This window comes from Dipodomys ordii, unplaced genomic scaffold (assembly GCF_000151885.1).
Source record: "Dipodomys ordii isolate 6190 unplaced genomic scaffold, Dord_2.0 Scaffold25, whole genome shotgun sequence".
Classification (NCBI taxonomy): domain Eukaryota; kingdom Metazoa; phylum Chordata; class Mammalia; order Rodentia; family Heteromyidae; genus Dipodomys; species Dipodomys ordii.
Genome location: NW_012267241.1, coordinates 3,843,494 through 3,855,081, shown reverse-complemented (window position 1 = coordinate 3,855,081; position 11,588 = coordinate 3,843,494). Strand labels below are relative to the sequence as shown.

The window sequence follows — 11,588 nt, the reverse complement described above, 5'->3', positions numbered from 1 at the left end:
TTTCTTTTTGCTTATGTGGTGCTGAGGAATCGAACCCAGGGCCTCAGGCATGCAAGGCAAGCACTCTACCACTGAGCCACCTTCCCAGCCCCCATATATAAATATTTTTAAAAAATGTTTTCTGGTCCTGGACTTGAATTCCAGGCCTGGGCACTGTTCCTAAGCTTTTTGCTCAAGGCTAGAACTCTACCATTTGAGCCATGGTTCTACTTCTGGCATTTTGGTTTGGAGAGAAGAATCTCATGGATTTTCTTGCTTGAGCAGGCTACTAACCTTGATCCTCAGATCTCAGACTCCTGAGTGTTAGGATTACAGATGTGAGCCACCAGTGATAATACTACTGATCACTGTTGTTTCCTAGTGAGTAGCTTATGTTTTTTACAAGTAAGTATTCATCATGTACTTAACTAACAGGACTTTTTGATGGTTAATTGGAGATAAGAATCTCACATACTTCCTTGCCCAGGCTGGCTATGAACAGTGATCCTCATATCTCAGCCTCTTGAGTAGGTAGGATTACAATTTATTTAGCTCTTTTTCAATAATTTTGTTGATATAAGAAACTTAGGTTTGGGGCTGGGAAGGTGGCTCAGTGGTAGACACTTGCCTTGCATGCATGAAGCTCTTTTTCAATAATTTTGTTGATATAAGAAACTTAGGTTTGGGGCTGGGAAGGTGGCTCAGTGGTAGACACTTGCCTTGCATGCATGAAGCCCTGGGTTCAATTCCTTAGCACCACATAAGCAAAAAAAGAAAAAAGCTGGAAGTGGCACTGTGGCTCAAGTGGTAGGAGCGCTAGCCTTGAGCTGAAGATCTGAGGGACAGCGCCCAGGCCTAGAGTTCAGGCCCCATGACTGGACCCAAAAAACAAAAAACTTAGGTTTGTGTGGTTTTTTTTTCTGTGCATTCTTACTAGGATGTTTGATTTTAATTTAGTCTACAGGAATTCTTGATGCCAATTATTTATTACCTTGTTGCTTCTATTTATACAGTTTTTACTTATAAATAATACATGACATTGGCTATTTGTACTTCAACACAGTTTTTATTGGCATATCCATGTATTTCTCTTTTATAAAAAATAATGTTATAGTAACCCAATAAGCATATTAAACAATATGTTATCACCCAGCCTTCTTCATATGTCTTTATTTTTAATTAAAAAAATTTTTATTATAAAGGTGATGTACTGAGGAGTTACCATTACATAAGTCAAGTAGAGAGCACATTTCTTTTTGGACAATGTCACCTCTCCCTTTGCTTTCTCCAAGTTTTTTCCGTCTATTTCTGCATATTTAAGTGAATACTTCAAATGATTTCAGCAAGGTTTATTCTTTTTTATTAGCATACTAAGAACTTTATTGTGACAGTTCCCTAAATGCATCTTTCCCAGTCACATTCACCCTATTTATTACTCTATTTTAGCCATACTTCACCTTTTTTAGAACAATTTCAACGAATTTCTATGTCTTCTTCTTAAGTATTTATCTTAGCAGCGTGATTAGATTTCAACTGTTGTTTGATTTTTCTAAACCTTGAATTGTTAGTAGACATTTTAATAGAATCAATTCATTTATAAACTATGGGTCACTGAGGTGTGAAAAAATAATACATCTCAAATGCTAGGGGAATATTACCTATACAGAAGATAAGGTTAAATTGTCTTGTTAGGGCTTTGTTGTGATTCTGCTGCAGATGGAATTTTAATAGCCAAGATATATAAAGTATAGAGTTAGAATAAACTGTTCATTTTTTTTCCTATTGTCTCAAATCAGTTGGACTTCTGTTCACATATTCTAATTTTTCCTAATTATTATTTTTTATTATTCTTAAGTAGTTACCATTGAACAAAAGTTTATCAATACAATGTATCTTGATCAACACTCTCACTCATCCCTCCCACCCCATTCCTTTCTTTACTTAATTTTGTAGACTAAATTTATTTATTTATTTATTTATTTATTTATTTTTTTTTTTTTTTGGGTCCGGTCGTGGGGCCTGAACTCTGGGCCTGGGCGCTGTCCCTCAGCTCTTCAGCTCAAGGCTAGCGCTCTACCACTTGAGCCACAGTGCCACTTCCGGCTTTTTTTTTTTGCTTATGTGGTGCTGAGGAATCGAACCCAGGGCCTCAGGCATGCAAGGCACGCGCTCTACCACTGAGCCATCTTCCCAGCTCCTTCCTATTATATTTTGAGCATCAACAGCATTTGTTTGAATTCAACTAATGGTTTTTAATGAAACATAAGGTTCTAGTATAATTTTCTTGTTTTTCTCTTGAATTGTGTTGTTGAGAAAAGATGTAACTTGATAATGATTAATATGTTGATGATTGAAATAGTAACTCCCTAAGAGATGTATGGGTTCATGTTTGTTCTTTTTGTTATCTACTTATATTAGAAATGAAGGCCATACATTAACAGAGCTAAATGAGGTAATAGGAAGAAGCCTTCTTAATTTTGTTAATTGTTAAAAATCCATAGTCTTTAGAGTATTGCAACTTGAGTCCTGTTGTTTTAAGAGATAGTTATTAGGCTTATGTACTATCAATATTGTGTGTTTCAGTTATAATATTAGTTTGTAAGTATTTGAAATTTTATACAATAAAAGTTAAGGAGAATAAGGATTTTGTTGTTTTTCTTGTGGTAATTGGAGCTGAATACTTTCCCAGGTTCTTTTATCTCTAATAGAATCGTACTTTTAACTTTGAATGGAGACTTCAACTGCTGTGCTCTGACAGCTTGCATTAGTATTAACTTCTGTTCCCCAGTGACTAGAGACCATCAAAGCCAGTAATTACCTTACTTAAGGAAAAAAATTGATGCCATTTGTAGCAGTATTAAGGAACTGCTCCTTCTTTGAAGAAAACTTTATTTCTTGGCATTTTGGCTAATGTATTTTATTTTTCATTCTTTTGAACTTGTTATGTGCTTGTAGCTGTAGATGAAGGAGGTTTCACAAAATAAGAAGGGCATTTAGGAGCACTTTATATTAGAGAATAAACTGACCCAGGAGTCAGAGTTTGAGCCATTAGTAACTCAGAAAATTATTTTTGAACTTATAAAATAGAAGTTTAGTATGCATAATTTTAAAGACTTATGTAGCCTTTCTGTAATTCTAAAATTAGTGGAATAGCAAAGAATTGCAATTATTTACCTATGAAATTTTATAGTTGATCACCTCCATCTAGAACAAAGTTATGGCCATTAACTTTGCATTGGGAATATGTGTGTTCATATTCTTTTTCTTCTACAATATGTAAGACTCAAGAGGTATACTGGTCTTGCCTAATGTAAATGGTATAGCTGAGCTCTTGAATTTTGTTTTTGTTTGATTACTCCTTATGTCTGTCCTTCCCTTCCCTTCCCTTCCCTTCCCTTCCTTCCTTCCTTCCTTCCTTCCTTCCTTCCTTCCTTCCTGCCTTCCTTCCTTCCTTCCTTCTTCCTTCCTTCTTTCCTTCCTTCCTTCCTTCCTTCCTTCCTTCCTTCCTTCCTTCCTTTCTTTCTTTCATTTTTGCCAGTTCTGGGTCTTGAACTCAGGGCCCGGGCACTGTCCTTGAGCCTCTCTGTGCTCAAGGCAAACGTTCTATCACTTGAACCACAGCACCACTTCTGGCTTTTTCTGTTTATCTGGTACTGAGGAATTGAACTGAGGATTTCATGTATGTTAGCTAGGCAAGCACTCCACCACTAAGCCACATTCCTAGCCTCTATATCTTTATTTAACTTCTTCAGGCATGCTTCTGGAATTTTTACAACTTGTTCTTCAACAAATGTCCACTTGCATTGGTTTAATACCAGAGAAATGTTATGATCTTAATTTGCTAACCTATCAGAAATAATATATATTAATACTTAAATGTTATTAGCTTAAAATTGTTTCATTTCATCTTAAAGAAATTTGATCAATTACATTGTCACTTTCCTCCTGAAAACAGTTTGAAATTGTCTTTGTTGTATTAAAAAATTTTAAAGTAGGAGGAAAAAATACTGTGTACTTAGTGCTTCTATTTTCATACAAATAGCACTGAGATTGTTGATGTAATGCCTATATTTCTTAAACTACTATTGAAGAAAAGAAATGTATATTTAAATAGATGAAGTTTAAGTGGTTAGAACGGAATACTTTATTTCTGATATACTTTGATTTCCCAGCCAGTGAATTTACTATGATTCTATGTAATTGTTGAGCAGGCAGTTGGTTTAGCAGTAAAAAGGTGTACATAAATCTTAATAATAGCAAAGCGCAGTTGCTCTGCATTGTACCCATGAGCCTAAATAAGTAGCTTAGTGACAATTTTCAAACTGCAATGTAAGAAAGTTTATTCAGTTATAGACTGCTTTAGTTTTGGTTGCCTAGGGATAATGGGGCAAGAGGACTGTGAAATGAAGATTAACTGCTTAAATAGCCTGTGAAAAGATGGTGTTAGATAATTATTAAGCAAAGAACTTCAAGCTGAACTTAATACTTTTACTCTGATTTATTCCTCAGCTATGAAAGTTGAATTCTGACTACAATATGAATTACTGAAGTTTAAAATCCTGCTTTCCAAGTTTAACATTTTAAAAAAGCCAAGCCTTTTGGGATGATTTTAGTAGAATAAGCTGTCTAATGGTTTTACATCATTTTGTGAATGTGCCTAATTTTCTTTTATAGGAAAAAATAGGTTTAGATTTCTTAGATTTTTAACCGAGCAGGAAGAAATGAATGTATTAAAACTTTAATTATCTCTGTGTTTTCTATTCTCTTTCTCATCTCTAAACTTCCCTAATTAGTTTTGACTAATAAAATGTCTTTTTATTTGAATTGATTTATGACAATAATAATAGGCCAGACTTCTGGGGCATTGTCGTCTTCGATCCAGCCTTGTAATGCTTGCATTTCACAATTGACCACAGTGTCTATGTCTACTCCATCTTTTAGTTTGTCATATTATAATACTTACAGCTAGGAAGCATATGTATGTGGAGTTTTGAATGTGAATATGAAGCTTTAGTGTTTGATTTATATTTGAACCCATGTTTGTAGACATGAAGGGTTAGTGTAGAAGCTTCTCCGTTGTTTCTTTCTCATTTTAGCATCTCCACTTGGTGCCTTTGGAATATGCTTTAATTTCTGTCAATTTGATTAAGAGGACACACTGAGAAAGTAACAAGTAGATGAAAAATGCTTTGCAGTGTCTGCGAGAATGCTAGATTTGAGAATGCCGAGGAGAATGTAGAGATGAACATTGCTGTGATGAAGAGGTAGGAAAATGTGATGCTCTAGCTGAACCTGAGATTGTCTGTTCCAGAGTCCAGGGTCCAGATTAGTTTTATTGCAACTGAAACTGCATTTATTTTATTTTGTTTCTTAACTTTATCTAGGAATAATGACTTTCTTGAGAGTAGTACCCACTCAAGTAAACAAAACAAAACAAAAACAAAAAAAACCCCTCTGTTGCCCTACCCACCAAACCACATTTCTAGTTCAGGTTTAGCTACATAGGGCATGAGTTTGTATGTTGAATAGTGCAGATGGGGAATATTTCCATTACTACCAAAAGTTCTACGGGAAAGTATCAGCTTTACTAGTTTTTGATCGGTAAGCACATCTCAGTAGGCATACTGTTTATGTCTGCTTTCTAGAACACTGCTTTTCAAACTGTCTTGGAAATACAGTCTCTTCATGAAATTCTTTATTTCATAATGAGGAACGAAGGAACTTTATGACATACTTGGGTTAATGTTAGAATTTTTTTTTTTAAGTATGGGCATTTAAATTCAAAGCTTCAAGTTTGCTCCTTTTGCTCTGGTTATTTTGAGATAATGTCTCACTTTTTTCTTGGGATGATCTGGACCTTGGTTTCTCTTTTACACTGTTTCTTTCCTGCTAATCATAGACATAGAATCTTGTGAATTTTTACCCTGACTGTCCAAAAGTAAAGTCAATGAAAGTAAATAAAACTGCACTTTACCTCCTGACAGTAAGAAAGTAGAAAGAGAGCAGAGCAAACTTACTGTAGTAGGTTTCCTTCTGCTTTTGTTCAATTTGTGACCCTAGCCTATATTCTGGGCTGGAATTCCCTGAAAATTGTTCCACGTGCTAATTATCTCTACAAACATCCTCATTAATTCACCTAGAAGTGTGTTTTGCAATTCTCCTAAGCAGGCCTCAACTGCTATGTTTACATGGGCATGCTTCAGCAAGGTTAGACTTGGGCTATTATCACAGATTTTTCCTTCTGAAACATTTCCTAACTGATAGAAGTGTTTCTCACTGTGCCTGAACTATTTGTATAGTGTGATTTATGGTGATCACCTGCTTTCTTCTGGTGGCTTCAAGGCAGAGAATACCCAAGTGAGCAGCCTTCATAAAAACCATAACTGTGATTCTTATATGGAATTTGTCAGGCTCCATTTTCCTGCTATAGAAATATCCACCTTTAGTTCAGAGGGGAGAGCATAGGAAGCCAGTGTAAGGAATTCTCTAGGCTCTTCCCATGATGTTTTCTTTTACTGAATTACATATCCTTACTGTATTGGACATATATTTTAGCTCTGAATTCTATTGTTTGAGTCCTAATGAAACACTGAGCTTGTGAGTGTGCTTGGTCATCCCTTGAACACTTAATGCAGTGGATTGTGTAACAAACACTATTTTAAACTGTTCTTCCATTCTTGGACTGTATCCTGTGTGATCATAATATATTTTAATTAATTACCTAATTCAGCTAGCTGCTAATTTTCTGAAATTTTATATCTATATTTATGTGAGAATTGCTTCTGATTATCCTTTTTTTCCCCCCATTTCTATTTCTACTTTGTATGTCATAGTCACATTGACTTCACAGGCTTTGTAAAACCAGCTTATAAAACCACCTGACTTTGAAATTCATGTAGTCCACATCTAGGTAAATGCATGCAGTGTTTATCACACGCTGAAACAGTTAAGACTTGACCAATATTTAGTTGTGAGAATACCACAAATGATTTTGTTTCTTCAATAAACAACAACCCTATATATGTATTTTGTCTGTAGTCACAGACAAAATTTTAAAATTAAAAAAAATTTAAAAATTAACTTTAAAAATTTAATACACACACATATAATTTTTGTTGTTGTTGGTCATAGGGCTTGTATTCTGGGCCTGGGCGCTGTCCCTCAGCTCTTCAGCTCAACGCAGGGGCTCTACCACTTGAGCCACAGTGCCACTTTCCATTTTTTGGTGGTTAATAGGAGCTAAGAGTCTTACGAACTTCATGCCTGGGCTGGCTTTGAACCATGATCCTCAGATCTCAGCCTCCTGATTAGCTAGGATTACAGGTCTGAGTCCCCAGCACCACTTAAATTATTATGATTATTATTTTATTAGGTTGTGGGACTTAAACTCTGGGCCTGGTTGCTGTCCCTCAGCTCTGCAGCTCAAGGCTAGCTGTCTGCCTCTTTAGCCACAGGACCACTTCCGGTTTTCTGGTGGTTTATTGAAGATAAGAGTCTTAGGACTTCCCTGAACTTCCCTGCCCTAGCTGGCTTTGAACCACGATCCTCAGATCTCAGCTCCTTGAGTAGATAGGATTATAGGCGTGAGCCACCAGTGCCCAGTTTTAAATTTTTTAATTCTTAATTTTTTTCAAAATTTTCTTAAATTTTTACAGTCTAGAGAAAGGAAAATGATGATTAATAAGAATTGATACAAGTTGGGCACAGGTGGGTCATGCCTGTATTTCTTGCTGCTTAGTCAGCTTGGGTAGAAAAATTCATGAAACTCTCATCTTCAGGTACCCATCAAAAAATAAAACAAACCAAAACAAACAAAAGCTGGAAATTTGAAGCTGTTGTTTAATTGGTACTGTGCTATCCTTGACTGAAAAAGCTAAAGAATAGTACCTGAACCCTGAGTTCAAGCCCCAGTACCATCATAAAGAAAAGAGAGTAGAAATAGGAATTATTTATTTTTATGGGTCTGGGAAGTGGCTTAGTGGTAGAGAGCTCACCTTGCATGATTGAGGCCCTGGGTTCGATTCCTCAGCACCACATAAGCAGAAAAAAAAAGCCGGAAGTGGCACTGTGGCTCAAGTGGTAGAGCGCTAGCCTTGAGCTGAAGAGCTGAGGGACAGCACCCAGGCCCAGAGTTCAGGCCCCAGGACTGGACCCCTCCCCCCCCAAAAAAGAAATTATTTATTTTATAAACGAAACCTCAGAATCCTGGTGACAAAACTTAGGCTAGGCAAAAGAGTCTCTAGATTTTCTTTCCTCAGATATCTTACCAATGGCATTTATCAACATCAGAATTGCGGTAATTGCTTAAATCATTCATTTCTATGAAAAGTGTTCATTGATATTATTGACATTGTCCAAAATACTTCCTTTTGAATAAATAGTTACAAAGAAGAATTTTTTATTATTTTTTATTTTTATATATTTTTTGTCAGTCAAGGGGCTTGAACTCTGGGCCTGGGCACTGTCCCTGAGCTCTTCAACCACAGCACCATTTCTGGTTTTTTTGGAGATAAGAGTGGTTAATTGGAGATGAGAGTCTCATGAACTTTTCTGCCTGTGCTGGCTTTGAACTGTGATCCTTACATTTTAGCTTCCTGAGTAGCTAGGATTACAGGTGTGAGCCACCTTAATTAATTTTTTAATATGTTAATCTTATAAATTTGATTTGATTCTGTATTGTCATTGTTTTATGTTAAGACAGGAGTTTGGGTATACACTTATGCTGAATGGTAACTTTTTTATACTTTTTTAATTGTAAAAATACTGTATAGAGGGGTTACAGTTACATGAGCAAGGTAATAAGTATATTTCCTATCAAGCATTGTTACCTCCTCCTTTGTTTTTCCCCTACCACCTCCCCCCAAGTTGTAAAGTTCAGTTATTCAATATAGTTTCTTTTACATCTCATTGTTACATTTTGTTTTTTCCCTTCCCCTCCCCAAATTAGAGAAGTATATATACAAGATGCAGGGCACCGACATCAAATACAGTGAGAATAGGTGTTATACAGTAGGGGAGGAACATACAAAGAAACAAAAGAATCACATGGTGCATTATAAATACATTAGAAACAACAGCAAGAAAGAAAAAACCACTTGTGTCCCTGTCTTGGGGTTCATTTTGTTTAACATCATCTTATCTGGTCATATGTACATTGCTTTTGACCTTTTTTTTGTATTATTTACTTAGTTTGTATATTTCTGATTGGCTGCCAAAACTTTTAGATTTGTCTCAAAACCAACAGTACGAAGTACACTAAATTAATTCTGGGAGCTCTAAAACAGAATTGATTTATGGTCTGTAAAACAGTTACCTGTCTTTACAGATATAGTTTCTGCTGAAAAGTAGAAAGTAACATTTTTGTAAAACTAGATTAATCTATGAAGAGTTTAGCTAAATGTAACTCTTATGAGGCAGATACTACTCTTTCTGAATACTAAGATTTATGAATGAAGTTTGAAAGTAAAAGTGAAGAATTATCTTTAAACAGGAAGACAGAAAAAACTAAAAGAAACTCCTTGTTAAGAGTTCAATACTTGGTCTTGTATAAACTCTAATTCAATCACTTGTACATACACTGTTCATTTCTAAATCTTACTCTTTCAATTAACTTTATGTACAACTGCATTTAGTCTTAAGTTATAAGTGAGTGCATGGTATGTATATGTTTATATATTTTTATAAATATAAATGTATCAGACTAGTAATAATACTGTGTTTTTATACTTGTTAATTTACCTCATTACTATTTTATGCTGAAGAATATATTAGATTTGAAAAATTTAAGTTGGGAATTTTAAAACATTTGAGAACTTTGTTAATTTTTTTTTTTTTTGTCTGTTTTGGGGCTTGAACTCTGGGCCTGGGCACTATCCCTGAGCTCTTCAACTCAAGGTGAGCACTCTACTGCTTGAGCCACAGTGCCACTTCTGGTTTACTGGTGTTTTATTGGAGATAATTTCACGGATTTTACTTCCTGGGCTGGCTTTGAACCTTGATCCTCAGATTTCAGGGTCCTGAGTAGCTAGGATTATAGGCATGAGCCACCAGCACCCAGATAACTATGTTAATTTTTTTCCTTGACTACCTAAGAAAGTTTGATTATACTAGCCAAATAAATAGAAATATCTTGGTTTTTTTTTTTTTTTTTTTGGGTCTGGTCGTGGGGCCTGAACTCTGGGCCTGGGCACTGTCCCTCAGCTCTTCAGCTCAAGGCTAGCACTCTACCACTTGAGCCACAGCACCACGTCCAGCTTTTTTCTTTTTGCTTATGTGGTGCTGAGGAATCGAACCCAGGGCTTCATGCATGCAAGGCAAGTGCTCTACTGCTGAGCCACCTCCCCAGCCTCTCTCGAAGATTCTTGACTAAGATTTGAGTAAGCCTATAAATTGCTACTTAAAAGAAAATAGAATATTCTTTTCATAACCCACATTCTGTTGAGTATGAGAAGAAAGAGGTAAAGGGCAGTAATAAACATAAAGTATCGTGAAAATAGAGCAATAGAACCTGTGGGAATTGTTTTATTAGGGAAGGAAAGGATAAGAAGAATGATGGGTTGAACTTGATACGGTTACATGGTATACATGTATGAAAATACCACTTTTCTACAACTAATATATACTAATAAAATTGAAAACACAAAACAATTCTGTATCTATCTCTAGGGCAGTGAGTATATGAGAAAACTTTGTTACAACAATCAAGTAAAATATATTTATGTTGAATATTTATTAATAATTAGGAGAAATTGACCAAGCACAGGAATCATTTTTTCTTCCATTCTCTCTCCCCCTCTCCCCTTCCTCTCTTACTTTCTTTTTTTGCCTTTTCTGGGGCATGAACTCAGGGCCTGAGCTTCTTCTCTTAAAGCTAGCACTCTACCAGTTGACCCACAGCTCTACCTCTGGATTTTTTTTTTAATAGTAGTTAATTGGAGATAAGAGTCTCAAGGACTTTCCTGCCAGGGCTGACTTTAAACCATAATCCTCAGAGTATCTAGGATTACAGGTGTGAACCACCAGTGCCCTGCCTCCCATTTTCTTTTGTGTGTGTGTGGTTTTTTTTTTTTTTTTTTTGGTCATGGAGCCTGAACTCTGGGCCAGGGCGCTGTCCCTCAGCTCTTCAGCTCAAGGCTAGCACTCTACCACTCGAGTCACAGCCACTTCCAGCTTTTTTCTGCTTATGTGGTGCTGAAGAATCAAACCCAGGGCCTCCTGCATGCAAGGCAAGCACTCTACCACTGAGCCACCTTCCCAGCCCCTCCCATTTTCTTTTGAATGTCACTCTTTTCATTTAACTGTAACTCCTCAAGTCTCTTGGTTCCCAAAATTTGTAATATTTTCTATCCCTTTATCATCCTTCCACATGACTTTTCTTTCCCTCAGTGTAAACATTCATTGAGTGATAAATGTTGGTTGGATTCTCTTGACAATTCATAGATTAAGCACTCAAAAAGTTTATTGTCTAGAAATTTAAGGATCAGTGAAGAAGAATTATACTCATAATCTGACTTAATGGAATTATAACCCCTTTGTACAAGTTCTTAATAATAATAACAATGATAATAATAAAAACCGAGGCATTGATGGTGTCTTATGACTCTAATCCT

General features: G+C 35.9%; 1 protein-coding gene across 1 annotated transcript in view; it reads left to right on the top strand.

Annotated features, from left to right (window-relative positions):
• Pik3c3 (phosphatidylinositol 3-kinase, catalytic subunit type 3) overlaps positions 1-11,588 on the top strand; it is a 130,131-nt gene that overhangs the window by 27,410 nt on the left and 91,133 nt on the right. The gene's annotated exons all lie outside the window — the stretch shown is intronic.